Below are 21,059 nucleotides of genomic sequence, written 5' to 3'. Positions count from 1 at the left end.
AGTCATTCTAGATGACAGTTGGCTGAAGCACTGTTTCTGACATACCACTATCCAGGCAAAATCTCCTTCAGAGGTTTCCAGTGAGGAGACAATGATCTTAGGAAGACAGAACTAACTAAATGGCTCTTGGTTTCAAAGGCCAATATAGGGTCAAAATTAGTAGTCATTGACTTCAGTTATATTTTTTAAGAAGTCAAAAGTTTGTCACACAGATAAAGATACATAAGAAATCTAAACAATGCACCTCCAATTAATTTGTGTGTGTGTCTATAAGTTCCACATTGACAAGGTAATATCTATTCTGTATTCATAATAATTTAGTTAGACCATATATAAAGTCATCATATTGATATAGTCTCAGTCATTTCCCTAGTGCTGGAATATCACGTTTCAGATCATTTATGTGACAAGAGAAGAAATAAATACAAAACAGAGACAAGCGAACTGGGAACATAAAACTAAAAAATACATCTTTGACCTTCTTGTTCATATGTGACTATTATTTAACTCAACTGCATATGGTGCAAAATGGATTACTGATTTTAAATGCTAAGTGTGTAGATCATAGTTAAGAACAAGTGACATGACTCATTAATATAGAAATTAAATGTCAAATTCTCTTCAATTTCCTGTTTTAAATTCTGCTTTGAATAGTTGGAAACTACTAGGCAGATTTCAAACCTCAAACATCTCATTTTCCAAGAGATGGGAAAAAAATCTGAGTTTCTACCCCTTCCTCCTCGGCAAAGGTACAGATTGAAGTCACGGGCAAGGAACTGAAAAGGTTTTCTATTAGGGGACGCTGGAATTCATGTGACTCAACAAATCAGACTTGAAATCTTTTTCAGACGATGCTAAACATTCACTTTAGGGCACAAGGTCATGAATGCTGAATGGCATGTTCCAATTCTGCCAGATTGGCCCGGGGACAGCACTTCCTGCTGATGTGCAGATGAAATCTGCCTTCAACAGTAAGGCCTGGTGCAGAGGCCTCAGGGAAGACTGGAAGGCTAGGGAGTTATGCCAGAGTCTACACAGCCAGCTGTGCACACATCATACCTTTTCCTAGAAAGGAAATCTGTGGAACTATCAATAGAATGGTAATGAGCTTACCTCATTATCATGGGACACAGACCAATCCCTGAACTACAGAAAGTAGTTCAAGAGGGGAGAAAATTCACTTAATAACTTGGTTTTTGGTTTACCATCAACTCTGAAACAGTCATTCTTGGGATCCTCATTCGTGCTTATGTAACAGGTAACAAAAGTGCTAGACCCATAATAGCCAATATTTATAAAGCATTTATTATGATGTCTGGCACTATTCTATGTGTTTGCTATGCGTTAACCAATTTAATTCTCAAAATAACTTTATGAGGTAGTTTCTATTATTATTCCCATTTTACAGATGAGGAAACAGAGGAACAGAGAATTTAAGTAACTTGGAAACAGCAACGTGTAGGGTGTGAACTGAGATGATCTGGCTCCACAGCCCCTGCTCTTCATGACTATAGTGTTCTCGTGGATTCATCCAGTGATGTTTCTCAGCACTGCCTCTGCAAATCTGTTGTCAGCTCCTTTGTCTAGATAACCTGTACCCCACTCCCTCCCTGAATGAAATCCTGGGCATCGCACAGCCTTTCTTCTAGAGAATAAAAGTCTTCAAGTAACTTGGAGGCATCAGAACAGTCACCATTAGGTAAATAATAGATGAAGTACAATGTAATATTAACTCGTAAAGCTCCGAACAAGCATCTCCTAGCACTTAGTACTTAGCACCTAGCACTTCTCAGCTAATGGCCGTTGTGGGTGTTGCTCCAGGAGAGGGGTCCTGGTTGGCTGCTTCTTCATTCAGCCTGCCAGTTCCTCCAGTTCTCCCATGAGCAGCTACCATGATGTTGAAGGAAAAGAAAGTAGGTAAGGGAGAACTGGGGGCCAATACCTCCTACACTGAGCCAGCATTAGCTCACCCTGGCCACACTAGTGTTTAAACCTGACTGGGTCTCTGTGGCAGACTCTGTGAGCTCTTGGACAACCCCCAGTCACTGGATGACACTCCCCCTGTGTCTTCCGAGTAGCTTTTTGAAACCCTTCTTTGGCTCTGAAACTCAGTAATCCACCTTCACAATCATTTTTCTGTTTTGATCTCTACTCCAGGAAGCTACTCCTGTACCAAGCCCTTTTTGAGGACTCCAGGTCAACTCTCTCATGAACCCACTGTGGGAAAATGTCCTTTTTGTCCCATCACTGGTGGGACTGTGGTTATTTCCTAAAGCATAGCTCTTTGATCTGCAGCTGCAGGCTGATTTCTAGCCTCCCTTTGGGCAGGAGATGCAAAGTAGCCCTTGGGGGAGTCCCTGGAAGCCACTGTCACTGTACTTGAAGGGCAAGGTAACACCCCTTATGTCATTATATAATGACCACTCTCTTAAGACAACTGTCCAGTTTCCCACTTCAGCCTCTTAGTGAGAGCTGGCTCCAAGTGGTCTGCCTCATCATGTGGGGAGTCTTGCTTAGAGGTCTAACACCATAATTTGGAATATGGGAGAAGTTTGCTCTTACCGGCTTTGAACCTCGGCTGAAAATGAGACCAAACAATTTAACATCCCCTTAGGATTACATAAGAGAGGCAGCTGGACCTCACAGGTAAAGTACTGGGAAAACAATCAAAAGCCCTGGGTCGCCTGGGTGGCTTTAGTCAGTTGAGCGTCCGACTTCGACTTCGGCTCAGGTCATGATCTCGCAGTTCGTGAGTTCTGTGCATCAGGCTCTGTGCTGCCAGCTCAGAGCCTGGAGCCTGCTTCGGATTCTGTGTCTCCCTCTCTCTGCCCCTTCCCTGCTCATTCTCTGTCTCTCTCTCTGTCTCAAAAATGAATAAATGTTTAAAAAATATTTTTAAAAAATCGAGAGCCCCACATTCTAGTCCTGATTCTACCAAGAGTTAATTCTGCCACTATTGGGAGTTACTGTGTCTATTCAAGATTCAATTTCTACATATGTCTTCAGTGAAGCTTCCCAAAGGGCCATCAAAAGAATTGTAGCACTGTGGGCTGCTAATGGTTGTTTCATGGGAATAAAAGGATTCCAAAATCAAATAAATTTGGATAATGATCATTAAGCTAAAGTTAAATTATGTTCTTTACAACAGAATTTCGCATTAATATGCATGACAAGTCTCCAAAGAGAAATGTAATGTGCTGTAGTTCCTAAATGTTTCCACCCTGGGAACTTTGTTGCAGGGAATGCTCTTTAACATCTTCCTCAGAATATGATTTCAGAAAATCTGGACTCGATGAACTCAAAGCACCCACGCCCTTGCTTATCAGTATCTTTGGAATCCATAATTTCATGGCCCAACTGGATTCTATACTCCTCCCCCCACCACCACGGGCCACTGCTCTTGGATACAGAGAAGTCACAGCTGAGTGTGGCATATGTGGTTGGCTGAAAAGGAAAGAGCCTTGTTTTGTATTGCAGGTACAGTTATCCAAAACCAGATGCAGAGACACAGTGGGAATGGAGGGAATTATCAAGGTTCAGCACCTACGGAAGGGAGAGGAAAGAGCAGTACTGGGTGGAGGGAAAAGTCTATAATGCAGCATGATAAAGCCTCAGCCGATCCCAGGGGGGACCTCAGAGGCAAATATTGCCCATCAAAGTTGGCCCACATCAGGCCCAAATGTCCAGGCCTTTATACCCCCATCTTGACCAGTTGAGCCCTTGAGTGAGGCAGCTGACGCTGAAGGAGCGGTGAGAGGCTTGCGGTAAATTCTCCACTGGAAAGAATCTAGGAGATGTATCTCCATGTTCAACACACTCTTGCTTACATTAAGTGAACTCTCATGCTCATCTGCTCATAGAAGAATATGGAATGCAGAAAGAAAAGATCCACTTCCCTTTTTATCCTGGAAGGCACTGAAAATGCTCAACTGGTTCAAAGGGGATCCATAAACTCTGTGAGATATGGGATCTCTCTATAGTCAGGTATCCATTTCCAGAAGCAAAGGAGGACAAAGAGATTCCACCAACCTGCCAGAAAGCATTAAGCAATCTCCTAGCATGGTGAATGGCTAGCCCCATTATAATCGGCACACCTTCATCCATGTTCCTCTTCCTGTCCCATCCAGTGCTGGAGACAAATGCTCAAAACTCATATGCTATTCAATTAGAAATGAGTGAAGAATATACCAATAGTAGGGAGAACTAACTGTAAAATACAGTATATCCCACAGAGAGGTTTTTGTTCTCTTCCAATAGTATGTTTATAGGAATTGGCCTAACGGTAGACCCAAATTATTTAACACTTACACTGAATTATGAGTCACATTGGCACAGGTGTCTACAAGGATCTAGGCAGTTCTGAGAGTGACTTATGAGAGCGCTGGTTTCTGAAGGTAGTCAGAAAAAGTAGAAGATCACGCCAAGGCAACATCAAAGCCAGCTAGAGCTCTGACTTAATTATAAGGCCAGCTCCAAACCTAAAAGCCAGATGGGGATCAAGGAAGGCACTAAAAAAACAGCCTCAGGTACCCACTTCCCTGGCTCAGAAAGAGTCACAAAGCCCCTGAAATCTACCTTTCCATATGTTCAATTGAGGCACCCAAGCTGTGAGTACGGAAACAAGTAGACTGTCAACTCTTCATCCTGAGCTATTTATGGAAAACCAAAGCGGTAGGTGATGCTGAGTGAGCATGTGGATTTGAGTAAAATGTTTCCCTGGCTGCTTTAACTTATGCAAAATCCAAACTGAAGAAAGCAACATAATGCTAATTAAAGCTGTAGCTCAGAGTTTGCCAAAACTGCTGGCTTTGATGAATGAGCCTTTCAAAGCTTCCCAAGCTCATGGATGATCCACCAGTCAGCATGTACCTCATTCAAAGACTCTAATCAAAGAGCTTTATTAAGTCACTAAGGAGTTATCCTAAATTATTTTAAAAGGATAATTATAAACAACTACTATTTAACATTTACTTTTTTAACCAAAATATTCTAGATACTTGTACAAAACCTTCAAAAGATTGGGAACCACTGCAGACTTTCTTTTTGAGTCACTGTCAGAGAAAATCCTGGTAACCTCTGCTCCCATCTGGTGATTCTGTAAAATGAACAGTTAGTATCTATGAAGGCATTCAAGGCATTTGACGACAGATCTAGTCCTGAAGATCCAATGATCAAGGGATCCAGAGAGAGTGAATTATTGAGGAGTTTCAGACCAAGAGGAAAAAAAAAAAAGACAGTTTACAGGCCAAGTGTGGGCAAACATCAATAGTGCTTGTCAAAATATGCCCTTCCTAGTCCTTTACAGACAGGTGGGATCATGTGACTAGTTCTAGCTAGTGAAATGTGAGCAGAAATAACCTCTGTCATTTCCCGGCTGAGCTTGTAGAAAGCTCTTTAGTGCCCTTCCTGTCTTGCTGGTCTGCTTCTGCAGCAACAGAAGAGGTTGTGTGTTCCAGATGATGCAACCATGATATGACTGTGTTCCCATCAGCCTGGATCCCTGATTCCCCTGATTCCTGATGCCCCTCTCTGACCTTCATGTAACCATTATCTTGAAGTTGGTAGGGTCCTTCGTAACTGTTTTTATACTTTTTCCACACTTACAGCTGTTCTTAAACACATCGTGTTGTTTTGCATGTGTTTAAACTTTAAATAAATGGTACCTTATCACATGTATCAATCTATGTATTGCTTTACAGTTAACGTTACATTTTTGGGAAAAAATTATATTTTTGACACTTACTCATGCAACTCTATGGAGCTCCTACAAGATTGAATGAAAGTACCACAATTTACTTATCTATTTTTCTCCTACACATTTGGGCCGTTTTACTTTCTGCTGTAATCAACAATACGGCAATACATATTATAAATTCCCTGAAGCACATGTGCAAGAGTCTGCACTTCAAACTGAAATCATCAGATTGAAGTGTATGGACAGCTTTAGCTTTACTAGGTAATAACAAAATCGCCTAACACTTGGGGCATCTGGGTAGTTCAATCGATTAAGCATCTGACCCTTGATTTCAGCTCACGTCATGATCTTACGGTTCGGGAGTTCGGACTCCATGTTGGGCTCTGAACTGTCACTCTCTCTTCCTCTTTGTGGCTCACATGTGCTCTCTTTAACTCTTTCTCTCAATATAAATAAATAAAGTTAAAAAAGAAAAAAGCCTGACACTTGCACAGTATTAACTCTCATGAATTAAGCACTGGGACAAAGCACTGTTTTCATTGAATCGTCACACAAACCCTATGAGGTACCTTAGAACAGATACCTCCCAGTCTCAGGAAGCTCTGTTTAAGTGTGGTTATTATTATTATCATTTTTTAAATTATTTTTATTATTGTTATTAGTGTTTTGTAGACAAGGAAGCAGAAGTCTGGGTATTTGAAGTATGTCACATAGCTCCAGAGTCCGCACTAGTAAACACTAAGCTCTCTTCTTTTTGGCCTCCAAAGGTCCTAGAAGAGAGTTCTCATTCCTCCAAAGTCTTGCAACACTTAATACTATCAAGCTTTTCCATTTCTGCCAATCTTGTGTATGTGAGATGTTGTTTCATGATTGCTTTTATTTTCGCTTTCCCAACTAGAAGTTGAGCTGTTTTCCATATGTTCATTGGCCATTCAGGTGTTCTCTTCTACTGTGATTTCCTGTTCACATGTATCTTTGGCCCATTTTTATAATGGGCTGTTTGCTTTTTTTTCCCATTGATTCGTAGGTCTTTTCTACACATCCTAGATACTAATTCTGTCAATTACACTTCTTTTCTTTAAAAAAAAAAAAAAAAGCTGGCAGGTTTTTTTTTTTAATTATTATTATTTTTTAAGTAACCTCTTCCCCCAACATGGGGCTTGAACTCACAACCCTGAGATCAAGAGTCACATGCTCTACAGACTGAACCAGCCAGGTGCCCCAAATAATATTTATTTCAAATATCTTACCCAGTCTGTTAGTTGCAAATGAACCTTTTAAATATCTTTTATAACCAAAGAACTTTTCAGTGTTTATATATTCAAATTTATCAAACTTTTTGTTTATCCTTTTTCATGACTTTATATTTAAGAAATACTTCCCTAACAGATATTATGAAGATAGTCATCAGTATTCTCTTCTAAGAGATTTAAAATTCTGTCTTTCATATTTAATTCTCTAATCTGCCTGGAATTTATTTTTAAATTTATCTAATGCTATTAAATTGTACTGTCACTAATAAGGCCCATGCTTTTTCTACTGATTTATAGAGGTCTCCTTGGCAAGTGTCAAATGCTCATATGAGTTTGGGCTTTTGCTGAGCTCTATTTTGTACCAATCTGTTCCATTAATCTTTATCTCTGGGGGAAAAAAGCACAATCTTATGTTACCATAGTTTTATAATTTATCTTCATATCTGAAGGGTGAGCCTCCCCTCCTTGCCTTCTTCAAAATTGTTTTAGCTCCTCCTGGCCCTTATATGAGATGCCTCTTGGCCTTTTTCATATGAATTTCAGGGTCAATTTGTCAAGTTCCATGAAAAACTCTATTGAGATTTTATTGGAATGTTATTGAGTTTGTAAGCTTTTGGGGGAAGAAATAACATCAAGTATTTTAATAACAACAATATCAATTCTTTTCATCTATTAACATAGTATATACCTCTACTTGTTCAGATTTTTTCCTTAGGTCCTTTAGTAATGTATTTTAATATTCTCCATGGATAACTCACACACATTTACTTCTAGGTTACCTTTGGGTTTTTGGTGCTTTTGGAATGGCATCTTTCTTTCATTTTTTATTCTTACTTATTTATTTCTGATATGGCAATACAAATGATTTTTGTATGGTGATCTTTTTTTTTTTTTTTTTAGTGTTTATTTATTTTGGAGAGACAGAGACAGAGACAGAGACAGAGTGCCGGCGGGGGAGGGGCAGAGAGAGAGGGAGACACAGAATCCAAGGCAGACTCCAGGCTCTGAGCTGTCAGAGCCTGACACGGAGCTCAAACTCACAGGTGGCAAGATCATAGCCTGAGCTGAAGTCAGAAATTTAACCAACTGAGCCACCCAGGTACTCCATATGTCAATCTTTTATACAGAAAACTTGCTGAACTATTTTATCTAATAACTTGTTCATAAAGTCATTTGGAGTTTCAACATGTACAATAGACTACAACCTATTCAGAAAATGTTGTCTTTTCCCCTTGCTTATATTCCATGTCCTTTGTCTTATCACATTGGCTGAGACTTCCAGTAAAGTCTTGAGTTAGAAAGAGGGAGGGACTGGGTGCTCAAAGTCACCCAGCTAGATAATGACAGTTAACCCAATGTTGAATACCAAAGTCTTATCTCCTTGTCACTATATAAATATTTTTCTCTGAAAGAGATTTCCCCCTTAGTCTTCAGTTACCTTATTAGATCAGTTTTAGATGACTGTAAAAAAATTTTTTAATTAAGTAAGAAGGAATGATACAATCATACTAACATTAAAAGTAGATTGATAACGAAGTAGTAAACTTACAATAGGACTTTCTTACATTTAAGCAGTCACCAGAAAGCTTCATTACATGCTTCAAGTTACATTGCTTAGCAACAGCTCTTCAGAAATTTCAGTTATCAGCATGATCACTAAAAAGAGAATAAGCTGCAAAATGAATTTACAAAAGCTGGATACATTTGCATCTAGAAATAAATGAGTAAATACTTAATTGTGGTTCAAAATGTAGTCATTGTCCTATCTATAGCTATCATTTTTGAGGCATTTTTAAGGCTAAATCTTGCCAGCATCTGTCATTTTGTTTCCATTTTCTCCATTCATATACAGTATCACATATACAGACAGTTTGGCCCTTACTTTCCAAATTTGGGAGAGAGTTCCCTTGAACTGAAAAATAGGCAAATGACTAAGAGGATCTAGTCCTTTTCTGGTCATCACCTGCCTCTGCTCTAATGCTGGCACCCAGAAAGTGCTCAACACTGGGCTGGAGAGAGCGAACCTGCATGCCCTATTACTATGCAGATTCAACCTGAGCTGCACTTTGGAAGATGGAGGAAAAAAGGAAACCCAAAAGGCTTTGCTTTGGTTACCACTTTCGGTGAGTTTCTCATAGTGTCATGCTCATACTAAGGCACAAAGATGAACAAGGATTTTCCCTGTGTTTCATGAGCTACATGTCTAATGAAGGAGTCAGTACTGAGCGACAAGTGTTCTAGTGAATGCATGTCTGAAGTGCACAAAACAAAGAGGAGGAACCAACTCAACTTGTTTCCCAGGAAGACTGGGGCCATATACGTGACTAACCTTCCATAAACTAGATAAATAATCTCCAGTAAGTAACCTCTACAAACATAAACAGTTGAAGCCTCTAATCTGTAAAAACTCTCAAGTGTAAGAGATTAACCCTCTTATTGACCAAGGCAAAGGATATGCTCAAGCGATTAACAAAGTATAAAATGCAAGTGGCCAATAAACCAATGAAAAGATGTTCAACCACACCAGTCATTAGTTAAAGAACAAAACATCAGTGATATTATCTTTCGGTTTGACAAGCATTCAAACAATTGTTACTGCTTGTAATGGTAAAGATATTGGTAAAGGAATTATTCATTGTGTGCAAGAATGCAAAAAGAGATAACTTTTCTAGAGAAATTTGGCAAATTGTGTAAAATTTTAAACTATTCTTTAATAAGTCATTCAATTTCTTAGAATATATCCTCAGAAAAATAATCAAAGTATGTGCGGATGCAGGTGTTACCTGTAGATTTATTTAAAACAGTAAAAAAAAAAAACGTTTTTAAATGTTTATTTATTTGATTACATAAAATATAGTATAGTTACTCATTATGCTATTATGCATCTGTTTTTTAAGTTAATTTATTTAAATTTCAGTTAGTTAACATACAATGTAGTATTGGTTTCAGGAGTAGAATGCAGTAATTCATCACTTACATATAATACCCAGTGCTCATCTCAGCAAGAGCCTTCTTTAATGCCCATCACCCATTTAGCCCATCTCCCCACTCAACTCCCCTCCAGCAACCCTCAGTTTTTGTTCTCTGTATTTAGGAGTCTCTTACGGTTTGTCTCCCTCTCTGTTTTTATCTTATTTTTCCTTCCCTTCCCCCATATTCATCTGTTTTGTTTCTTAAATTCCACAAATGAGTGAAATCATACAGTATTTGTCTTTCTCTGACTGGCTTATTTCACTTAGCATAATACATTCTAGCTCCATCCACTTTGCTGCAAATAGCAAGATTTCACTATTTTTCATCACCAAGTGGCATTCCATTGTACATATATACCACATCTTTATCCATTCATCAGTCAATGGACATTTGGTCTCTTTCCATAATTTGGCTACTGTTAAAAATGCTGTTATAAACATTGGGATGCATGTGCCCCTTTGAATCAGCATTTTTATATCCTTTGGATAAATACCTAGAAATGCAATTAATGGGTCATTAGGGTAGTTCTATTTTTACTTTTTTGAGGAACCTCCATACTTTTTTCCAGAGTGGCTGCACCAGTTTGCATCTGTTTTAAAAGCTGAAGTAGGTAACTTTTAACTTGAAAAGATGCTCAAGATACATTTTTTAAGTGAAAAGATATCCAAGATAGATATATATAGATATATCTATAGGTATATCTATATCTATATCTATATCTATACCTATATCTATATTAACTTTTTAACGTTTTTTTTTGAGAGAGAGAGAGAGGGAGAGGGAGGGGGGGAGGGGCAGAGATCGGGCGAGACACAGAATGCGAAACAGGCTCCAGGCTCTGAGCTGTCAGCACAGAGCCTGATGCGGGGCTCGAACTCATGAACTGTGAGATGACCTGAGCCGAAGTTGGACGCTTAACCGACTGAGCCACCCAGACACCCCAAGATATATTTTTAAGTGGCAAAAGCACTTTATACAACTGTATGTTGAGTAAGATCCCATTTATATAAATATATTATGTATGCATGAAAAACTGGAAGTCTATGCACTAAAGAGTTAGCGGTGGTTGTCTCTGGGAGATGAGCTTACAGGGAACCTCCACACTATACGTTTGAACATTTGAATATGTAGTTTGAATTTTTGTCACAGAGCATGTGTTACTCTTACAATCAAAACGAAACCAAGATAGCTCTCTTAAAAGAAGGGATGCTCTTTTTCAAGTTTACAGAATGTTATTGAAATGGTATTATGTATAAATATTATATCTTATGGAAATTATTGGAATAATAACTTTTTCTAAAACTTCTTATTAAACATGTATATCCAGTCAAGTTATTTGAGCAAAATTGCTAGCAATTTCAATGCCTGTTCTTGACTCTAAAATATGCCAGGGCTATAACCATACAAATGGGTCTCTGTTGTGATTAAATAGAGGTCACAAGAGTCTTTCCAAGGGAAGCCTGCTTCCTCTTCTCCCAAAATATATGGTTTAAGCTTCTTTATGGATTCATGTAAGTCTGTGAGATATTTTCATTGAAAAAGAGTGGCTCCACATGTGGGTGGTAACTTCCAAGCTTATGTTGTTAATCAGTCTGCAGCTCAGATTTTCTCCCACTTCAAGTAATTAGCCATTAGGGCAAGCAAAACACATTTTTGGTGCCAAACACAAAAATTTCAAGGATTCAAGAATTAAAAAAGCAAAACAAAAACAAAATCAAAACAACCAAAAAACATAAAAAGCAAAAGAAGATGACACAAAAATGTTGTATAAGAGCCGCTATAAAAAATAAAGAAATATAACCATCAGGAATGTATTGCTTCAGTTGATGTGGGGGCTGGAGGGGCTACTTGTAGAATCAGTTACCGAGGTTATGACAGCAAGCATGAGCCTGCCTACAGCCAAACAGCACTAATATAACTGAAGGTCTCTTAGTATGGAAATCTCTGCTGCCCTGATAAAATTGTGTGTGTAAGCCTGTTTACCAGAGACACCAGGATGAGGAGTGGCCACACTACATAATCTTCCTCTGTACCAGATTGATTCAGAGACAGAAAGTCTCTACCAACAGAGTCAGACTCCTTTGCCATATATTCTAAAGTATAGTCCGGTACAGAAAGTATAATGAGAAAAATTTGGGAGCAACACTCAAGTAGATATTACCAACCAGTAGATATTATCAAACTCCAACTGGACATCATACTGCGCCCAGACCGAATCAGGGTCAAAGCAACACAATACAGTAGGCACTTACGGGGTGGGGACATAATGTAAGAGTGCTACCTGTGCATCTCTGTGATTCTCGTGACCTTATGGTTGCAAGATGGCTGCAATAGCACCAAGCATCACAACTTCTGACAATGTTGATAAGTTCCAAAGCAGGAAAGATGGGATGAGTCTCCTGCAGCCCGGAAGATCTTTCCTAGAATCCCCCAGTTGATTTCTTATGCCCGTGGCTAAATTTTCTCTACAGGTTTCCTCCCCAGAATCATTCATGGAGGTCTGTAAGGCATATCCCCAGAAACGGCCTTTGTTTTAGGGAGACTTTCTTAACAAAATTGTTGATGAGTGGGACACCTGGGTGGCTCAGTCAGTTAAGCCTCTGACTTGGGCTCAGGTCATGACCTCACCATTTGTGGGTTTGAGCCCCATGCCGGTCTCTGTGCTGACAGCTCAGAGCCTGGAGCCTGCTTCAGATTCTGTGTCTCCCTCTCTCTCTCTCTCTCTCTGCCCCTTCCTCACTCATGCTCTGTCTCTGTCTCTCAAATAAACTTTAAAAAAAAAAATTTTTTTTTAGTTGCTGATGAGTTAAGACATCAAAAAATTGTCCCCAATCTCAAAACTTGCACTCTACTGAGAAAGTGGAACACATTCATCAGCAGCCTTTTGCAGACTTCTATGAAATTGTGGTGACTATATTTGCCTCTTAGGAAAGGTCTGTGAAGGAAACCAGCTGGGAGTTTACCTGGACTCCTCCTAGTGTGCTCCTCTCATGGTCCATCTTGAACGATCCACCATCACTGTGGCTGGCAGGAGTAAGTAGCCATTTTCCCATCTCCTCAAAGCAGACCTCTGGGTTTGTGTCTCAGGAGAAGGCACAGCATCCAGTGACACAAATTGGCCCCGGCCCAGGCAGTCTCCCAAGTTGGTGGATTTGCTAAAATTGGTAATTTGTACCTTCACGTCCTTAAAAGGTATACCTACAGGCAAAAAAACCATGTTGCAAATCCAGGAATTTAATCGCTATTTTTTTACTGAATACTTACCTATATGCCAAACTCTAAGCTGAGTGCTTTACATATGTATCCACAGGTAATGTCACTTAATCTTGTACAAAATCTTAGAAGGCTGTTGCTGACATTTTACCCTCAGTGAGAAAACAGAGACTGTGTGACATTAACCTACAGGCCATAAGGGGAAGAGTTGGATTCACTCAGATCTGTCTGATTAAAACTTGTGTGCATATCTGCCACACTTTGTTTTATTGTCAATGTGTGAAAAAAAAAAAAAAAAAAAAAAGAAAAGAAAAGGAAAGAAAACCCCAAACAGCAACAACAAAAAAGACAAAAACAAAAACAAAACACCTACAAGGCATCATACAACTGATCATTGTGGTCACAAATACCCAACAAAGTGAAATCCACAAACACTCCCAACCTGTCCACACTGTGTTCTTGCTAGCAATCAGCACTCACTCTTACGACACTCAAGAGATGCTGGATCTCTGGTCACCACATCGTATGTGTGACTTCCTGACCACAGCCCCAAGCTAGATCAGAGAGATGGGTGTACAGGGTGTTTCCTGAATAATTGAGAAGGGCAGGGGAAGAGCCTCCTGAATAATTGAGAAGGGCAGGGGAAAGCCTCCTGAATAATTGAGAAGGGCAGGGGGAGAGCCTTTACGTAGAGCCTTCAACAATACTTCCTAGAACAATTCTGCAGAGCTGGCCTGCTAGTGGACAGGATTCTCTGCCACATTTGGAAGTAAAATATATCAGTCAAGTTCAATCGGGATAGGGGGATAAACACTTCTCTCAATTTCCAACAGAGGAAAGTTAATACACGCATTGGTTGCAAGGGTGTTGGAACAGCTGGAAAGACAAAAGAAGAAAAATAATGTTCCTTGGGGATCTGTATTTGTGGGAAACCACTACCGGCCGTAGTTGGAGGAGCAGAAAGGGAAAATAGCATTACTCGTAGCCAGGGCTCAATGTGCTGCTGAGCTTCCCGTTGGACCTGAGCTGCCTGTGCAGAAACCAGAGGCCGTACTCCAGCTACTGTTATTGCTGGTGCAGCCTCAGCCACTGTAGCCCTCACCACTATTCCTCTAAATGCTGGAAGAAGGACAGAATTCACTTCTCTATACCTGCCTTGCCAGTCTCCTGACATCGCCACCCACTGGCCAAACATAACCAAACACCCACTGGGGAGGGAATCTGCAAAGGGAGCTTGCCCTGACGCACACAGACCACAGTAAGACAGGGTGAAGTGTAAGCAAATAGGCAAAAGACCAGCATATTAGGGGGACAGGGAACAGTTTCTGTAGCTTTTAGCTCCAGGAATCTCCGACCCTAGGTAGGAGAAACCACTGCATCTACAACTGTTGGGACCAGAGTCACAGTGCCTCTCCTAGATCTATACAGACAAAAGTTGCAGGCCTTGCCATCATCAAAATTAGATACTTTGTTCGTCCAACGACACAGTTATGAAAAATGAAAAGCCAAGCCACACACTTGGGGAAAAAATTGCCAAAGCATATGTCCAATGGAGGATTTTTTCTAGAATATATAAAGAACTTTTACAACTTAATAGACAACCAACGCACGCTCTTATCCTCCCTTGTCCTCTTATCCTGGCCTCAGATCTCTTCTGGGCTGCTCCAGCTGTATGCTGGAGAACAACCCCTTGAGCTGGGACAGTCAGGGGCTCTCTATGTGATGATTTGCAAATTGTGTCTGGAAGACTGTTTTCAGGCCCATGCCTGACTATTGGTGCTCTTGCGTTAGTTTCCTAGGACTGCTGTAACAAATTATCACAAACTGGGTGTCACAAAACAACAGAAACTTATCCTTTCATAGTCCTGGAGGCCAGAAATCTGAAATCAAGGTGTTGCAGGGTTGGCTCCTTCTGGAGGATCTAAAGAAGAATCTGTTCTGAGACTCTCTCAAACTTCTGGTGGCCACTGGCAACCCTTGGCGTTCTTTGGCTTAAGGCTGCGTAAGTCCAATTTCTGCCCTCCTCTTCACAGGCCTTCTTCTCTCTGTATCTCCTTCTATCTCTAATAAGGATGCTCATCACTGGATCCAACCTAACCCTGGGTGATATCATTAAGGTCCAATCTAATCCTGGATGATATCATCTCAAGATCTTTACCTTAACTTCATCAGAAAGGCCTTTATTCTAAATAAGGTCACATTCTGATCTTCTGGGTGGATGTATCCCTTGGAGCCCATAATTCAACCCTCTACCATCCGGAACTCAGAGACTCTCTTAGTCTTGGCAACCCCCAAGCTATATTCAAGAAGGTGAGATTCCAGTCTCCCATACTCTGTTTCCCCTAGGCCACTCTGGGAGTTTCTGCTGCTCCCATAAGGCTCTCAAGATGTGGTCCCAAGAAGGACAGGAGAAGGATACCTCCTTCTTTTTTAGGCCTAGATTCAAAACCAGTTAAACCAAGGTACCTGGGTGGTTCATGCAGTTAAGGTCTGACTTCAATGCAAGTCATGATCTCATGGAGTGGGCTTGTGAGTTTGAGCCCTGCATTGGGCTCTTTGCTGGCAGTGCAGAGCTCACTTGGAAAACTCTGTCCCCATCTCTGCTGCCCCTCCCCTGCTTGTGTGCACATGCTTTCTCTCTCACAAAGATAAATTAAAAAAAAAAAAAAGTTAAACCACAGGTTCAAAATTATTCTTAGAACAACTGGTATTCCAAGTAAGCACTCAACAAATGGTCCCCATCATGACAATGTTGGTAATTATTGCTGTGGTTATAATTACCCTGTGAAATGAAAATCCAGTATTGAAATTATCTTACATCATCGTATATCAAAAATAACTACTCTCAAGCCATGAACAAATGTATTTGTGGCTCATATAAAAACACTATTGAACTGGAGGGTATTATGCTAAGTGAAAGAAGTCAGTCAGAGAAAGACAGATATCATGTTTTCACTCATATGTGGATCTTGAGAAACTTAACAGAAGACTATGCGGGAAGGGCAGGGGGGAAAATAGTTACAGAGAGGAAGGGAGGCAACCCACAAGAGACTGTTAAATACAGAGAGCAAACTGAGGGTGGATGGGGGGTGGGGGAAGGGGAGAGTGGGTGATGGGCATGGAGGAGGGCACCTGTTGGGATGAGCACTGGGTGTTGTATGGAAGCCGATTTAACAATAAATTATATTAAAATTTTTTTCACTAGAAAAAAATATGTAAATAAACAAAACACTATTGATATCTGCTCGTGCTCATTATGACTGAAATCAAAGTCATGAGGACACAGCATGTGAAATGCATAAGCTCATGTTTTACAAATCAACTATCACAGTGGAAGCCTGCTATGGCTTGGCACCCTAACAGTTAAACACAGATGAGAGTGAGCCTTCACAACAGTGATAGTCTTCTGCCATTGGTAATTATTATTTCAAGTAGCTCATGTTGTCCTCCTGGAAATAGATTCAGTGACATTTAGCTTTTTGGTCTTGAGAAGCAAAGGACAAATCCCCCAACAGAAGGCTCACCCAACCTGTTCTTTGCTCTTACTGATGTGAAGTTATTTCCCCACAGCCACCATTGATACAAATGGAACCACTCTTCTGTTTCATGATAGCAAATTCTGCCACGGGGGGACGCCCTTCTCCCTCCAAAATGTTGAAGGAGACTTTTGCTCTCTGCTCTCCACATTATTCCTCTGAAGCAATGAGCATATAATAGCCTCACAGGGAGGTCATGATACCTTACCCAGCCACACAGATAATTTAAATTGTTGTAAGTGCTTTGCTAGCAGGAGTATGGGATGCTCTGGAAGCACACGTGGGCCTTAAGGAATTTCCGCGAGTGAAAATGGAGAAAAGCTGGTGACTGGGGCTGATGGCACAAAGCAGGTGTGAGGAAGCCAAAGCCCTGAGTATGTTTAGGACAGAATGACAAGGCTAGAAAGATTGGGTCATGTGAGACTCTGTTTATGGTGTATATCACAACATCTAATTAACTCGGCCCTTAAATAATGCCAACGTATTCCTTGTATTAAGGATCCTTTCCTGACTAAGACTTTTTACTCTAGATGTACCTGGCAGATGGTAAGGCCTTGCCTCATTCACTGGGTTGGTCACTTTCAGAGTTCTTGACATGGAAACCGACAACAGTTAAAGTATGCCATTTTGGTGGCGCCTGGGAGGCTCAGTTAGTTAAGCATCTGACTCTTGATTTTGGCTCATGCCATGATCTCATGGGTTTGTGCGTTTGAGCCCTACATTGGGTTCTGTGTGCTGACAGTGTGGAGCCTGCTTGGGATTCTCTTTCTGCCCCTCCCCCACATGCTTCCTCTCTCTCTCTCTCTCTCAAAGTAAAGTTAAAAAAAAAAAAAGCCATTTTGTATAGCCCCTGTATTTTCATTGCCTCATAGGCATCCCCGACCACCACCTGGAAATATTTGTTGAGGGCTCACCATATACCAGCATTGTCCAACCACTGTGGACGAGTTTTAAAAAGAAAAAAAAAAAATCATAAACCAATGCCCTTGCTCTTTTCATTTAGTTGTAGAAATACTGCGAACAATTACTTATCCTTTATCTCACTGTTTCAAGTGGGTTTTTCTGACTAAGAAGAACTCAAAGATGAGAGTAGACAGAGAAAGTTTTCATAAAAAAGGACACAAACCAGCTCAGGAAAAGAGAAGGGGACAAAGGAGTGGAGTAGGCTGCTGGGAATTGATATCAACTGAGGTCAGGTTGCGAGGGAACACAACGCAAGCAAATGAAAATGAGGTTGGGAGGTGATAAGAGCAGATAGAGAAGAGCAAAAGAACTTGGACTATGTCAACTACTCCAAAATTTGTGCAGAGAAGCCCTTCACAGTTATAGGTCATTGTATAAAACTCTCAATTTGGGAAGTATAGAAAACGGAAGAATTCTCAATAGAAAATGCTATTGGCTGGGGCGCCTGGGTGGCTCAGTCGGTTGAGCCTCCGACTTCAGCTCAGGTCATGATCTCGCGGTTCGTGAGTTCGAGCCCCGCATCGGGCTCTGGGCTGATGGCTCAGAGCCTGGAGCCTGCTTCCAATCCTGTGTCTCCCTCTCTCTCTGCCTCTCCCCCATTCATGCTCTGTCTCTCTCTGTCTCAAAAATAAATAAACATTAAAAAAAATTTTTTTAAAAAAAGAAAATGCTATTGGCTAAATATCCTAATGTATAATCAGAACTATCTCTAATTTCTAATGCATATCATGTATGTGTACATGCACAGTATCCTCTGAAGCACCTTATAAGAGACATAGAGAATTCATTAAGAACCATAATGAGGGGGCACCTGGGTGGCTCAGCCGATTAAGCATCCAATTTCAGCTCAGGTCATGATCTCGCAGTTTTTGAGTTCGAGCCCCATGTCGAGCTCAGTGCTGACAGCTTGGAGCCTGGAGATTGATTTGGATTCTGTGTCTCCCCCTTTCTCTGCCCTTCCTCCATTCGTGCTCTGTCTCTCAAAAATAAATAAACATTACAAAATATTTTTTAAAGAACCACAATGAAATGTTTAAGAGAAAAACTCAATTAAGAATAACAGAAATTAAATGCTAAATTTGTGAAACTCCATGGTCATAGCAGGATGTAACCTTTGCAACAGAATGATAATGAGCTTTCAGAATCAATCTTAATTGGATTCAAGTCCAGGCTCCCCCACAATCTGTGTTCTGTTGGTCAAATCAACAATGTACTTATCTAACAGGCTGAAAATAATCTCTTCATCGCTAGATTACGGTGAGAATTAGAGGAGATAGCATCTGTAAGCACCCAGCACTGTGCTAGCACATCCTGTGTGATCAATAAATGCTAATTCCCTTACATTCCTTAATGCTAATGTGGAATTAAGAAACACCAGCCTTGCCATTTGGACATTCAGAAGACAACACAAGGCCCTGTGGTGGTTAGCCTTGGAAGGAAAGAAACTGAGAATGGTCTGAGACAGACAATAAGATCAGGAAGCCCCAGGAAGAATCACAAATGGAAGAAGTTACTTTGCATTTCAATCATAAGCAAAATTCAAATTATCATCAACAGCATCTGCACAAGAAGGATAAAATGCTCTGATATAATTGGTTTGAACTTCTTTCTACTTAAGAATTTGAGAAATTAATTTTTTCCACTTTTTGCTAATCTCCCTTGGAGGGGGGGGCGGTTGGGCAGTAAGAGATGAGGATGGGAAGGGCAAGTGAGGGAATGTTTTAACCACAATTTGGAAAACAATTTATAAGATGATTCTGAAGAAGGAGACCTTTACCACCGTGCAGTTAATCTGTTCCCAATTACTTTGCCTGCTGTAATGACTAAAGGTGACCTCTTCCTTCCCTGCTCACAGACTTGCTTTTTCTCCACATATTTACCACCCCACCCCACCCCCACCCAGACACAGTGGCTCAGCCTCTAGTAAGCTCAACACCTCTCTCTAGAATTTTAAATCAAATGGCTGCAGGCAATACAGGATCCAGAACAATACATACTAAATCACAATTTGTGTCTGGAACACACTTTGATGGGACAAAATTACAGGGCAACAGAGAAACATTACAAGATAAATTATTTAGCTCTACTGAAATGATTAAAATAGAGACAGGATTTGAGAAAGCACCTAAAATACAAAGCAAAGTCTATGTCCATTTGGCTACCATTTCTACTCTATGAGAGAAAAATCTAGAAAGAAGGACGATAAATGAAACTAACCTAAAGCCTTCTAGGTGTTTTGGCAAAGCACCGGGAGAGGTAGAGTTAGTCAGTCAAGATTCATTAGGCACTTGTGGTGCCCACAGGGGGGCAGGAAGTGCTCACGGAGCCCTGTCATCAGTTTTAGATTCTCAGAAACTCCTGAGGGACACTTCGTGTGTCTTGATAGTTTTTCCAAACACTGAACAAAGACCAGGCAGTGTTTCAAGCCTTTTTCAAATGATAAACAAACCTTTTTACCAACAAAGAACAGACACCAGGATGTCACATGTTGGTGTTCATTTATGATCTTCCTGCTTGGTGCAATTAGCCCCTTAATCCATAAACTCTTGAGCTCCTACTGTGTGCCAGCCACTAATCCAACTGCTTTTAAGGACTTCACATCGTGGTGAAGAGCAAACAGGTAAATAGAGAGATGCATTAATTTCTAAAAAGTGGAATGGAAGAGGTAACCGTGAGGTGTCATGAGTAGGGGGAGTGTATTTAACCCAAACTGGAAAGTGGGGAGCTCAAGAAGTCTTCCTAAAAGGAATGACATCTCTGACTAGGTTTGTTGTTGTTGTTGTTTGTTTTTTGTGTTTTTTAAAACTAGATATTAGGTTTTTAAAGTTAAGTAGGAGCTATTCTAACAAAGAAGTCGGGGTGAGTTGGTGGTGATAACGATGGCCCAGGTAGCCAAGAGGTGCTGTGGAAAGGCACAAGGAAAAACTAGCACAATCTTTGGGGACTGATATTGGGGGCTACATCTAGCATAAAGTGGAGGGCATGAAGGGTTAAGGGTGCTGAGACATGCTGAGAGGTCAATCATGTCAACGAGGTAAGTGGAAGCCAAGTCTGCAAGAGCCTTGGATGCCCTAAGGAGTATGATTGTTATCCTCAAAGCAGTTCAAAGCCACTGTAGGATTTTAGCAGGGAAGTTCACAGTTCAAGATTTGTATTCTTCTCACTGCAGCAAAGGTAGAAAATGGACCTAAGATCACAGCGGTGAAACAGTTTTACTCCACATAGAATAGGATGCCATTCCCCTCTCTGTACTCCCTAGAAGTGCAGACAGTGCAGGAGAAGACACATTTGGAAGAAAGAGGGAAAGAAGAGCTCAGTTTAGGAAATGTTAAACTTATGGTGCCTGTGCTACGTCCCAGTGAACGTGTCCACTTTGATTTACGGAAGAGGTTCAGCGTGGTGGTACAGATTGGGGAACAGGTGACT

Source organism: Neofelis nebulosa, chromosome 6, assembly GCF_028018385.1.
Source record: "Neofelis nebulosa isolate mNeoNeb1 chromosome 6, mNeoNeb1.pri, whole genome shotgun sequence".
Classification (NCBI taxonomy): Eukaryota; Metazoa; Chordata; class Mammalia; order Carnivora; family Felidae; genus Neofelis; species Neofelis nebulosa.
The sequence above is the reverse complement of the archived record's forward strand: the minus strand, read 5'-3'. Positions refer to the sequence as shown.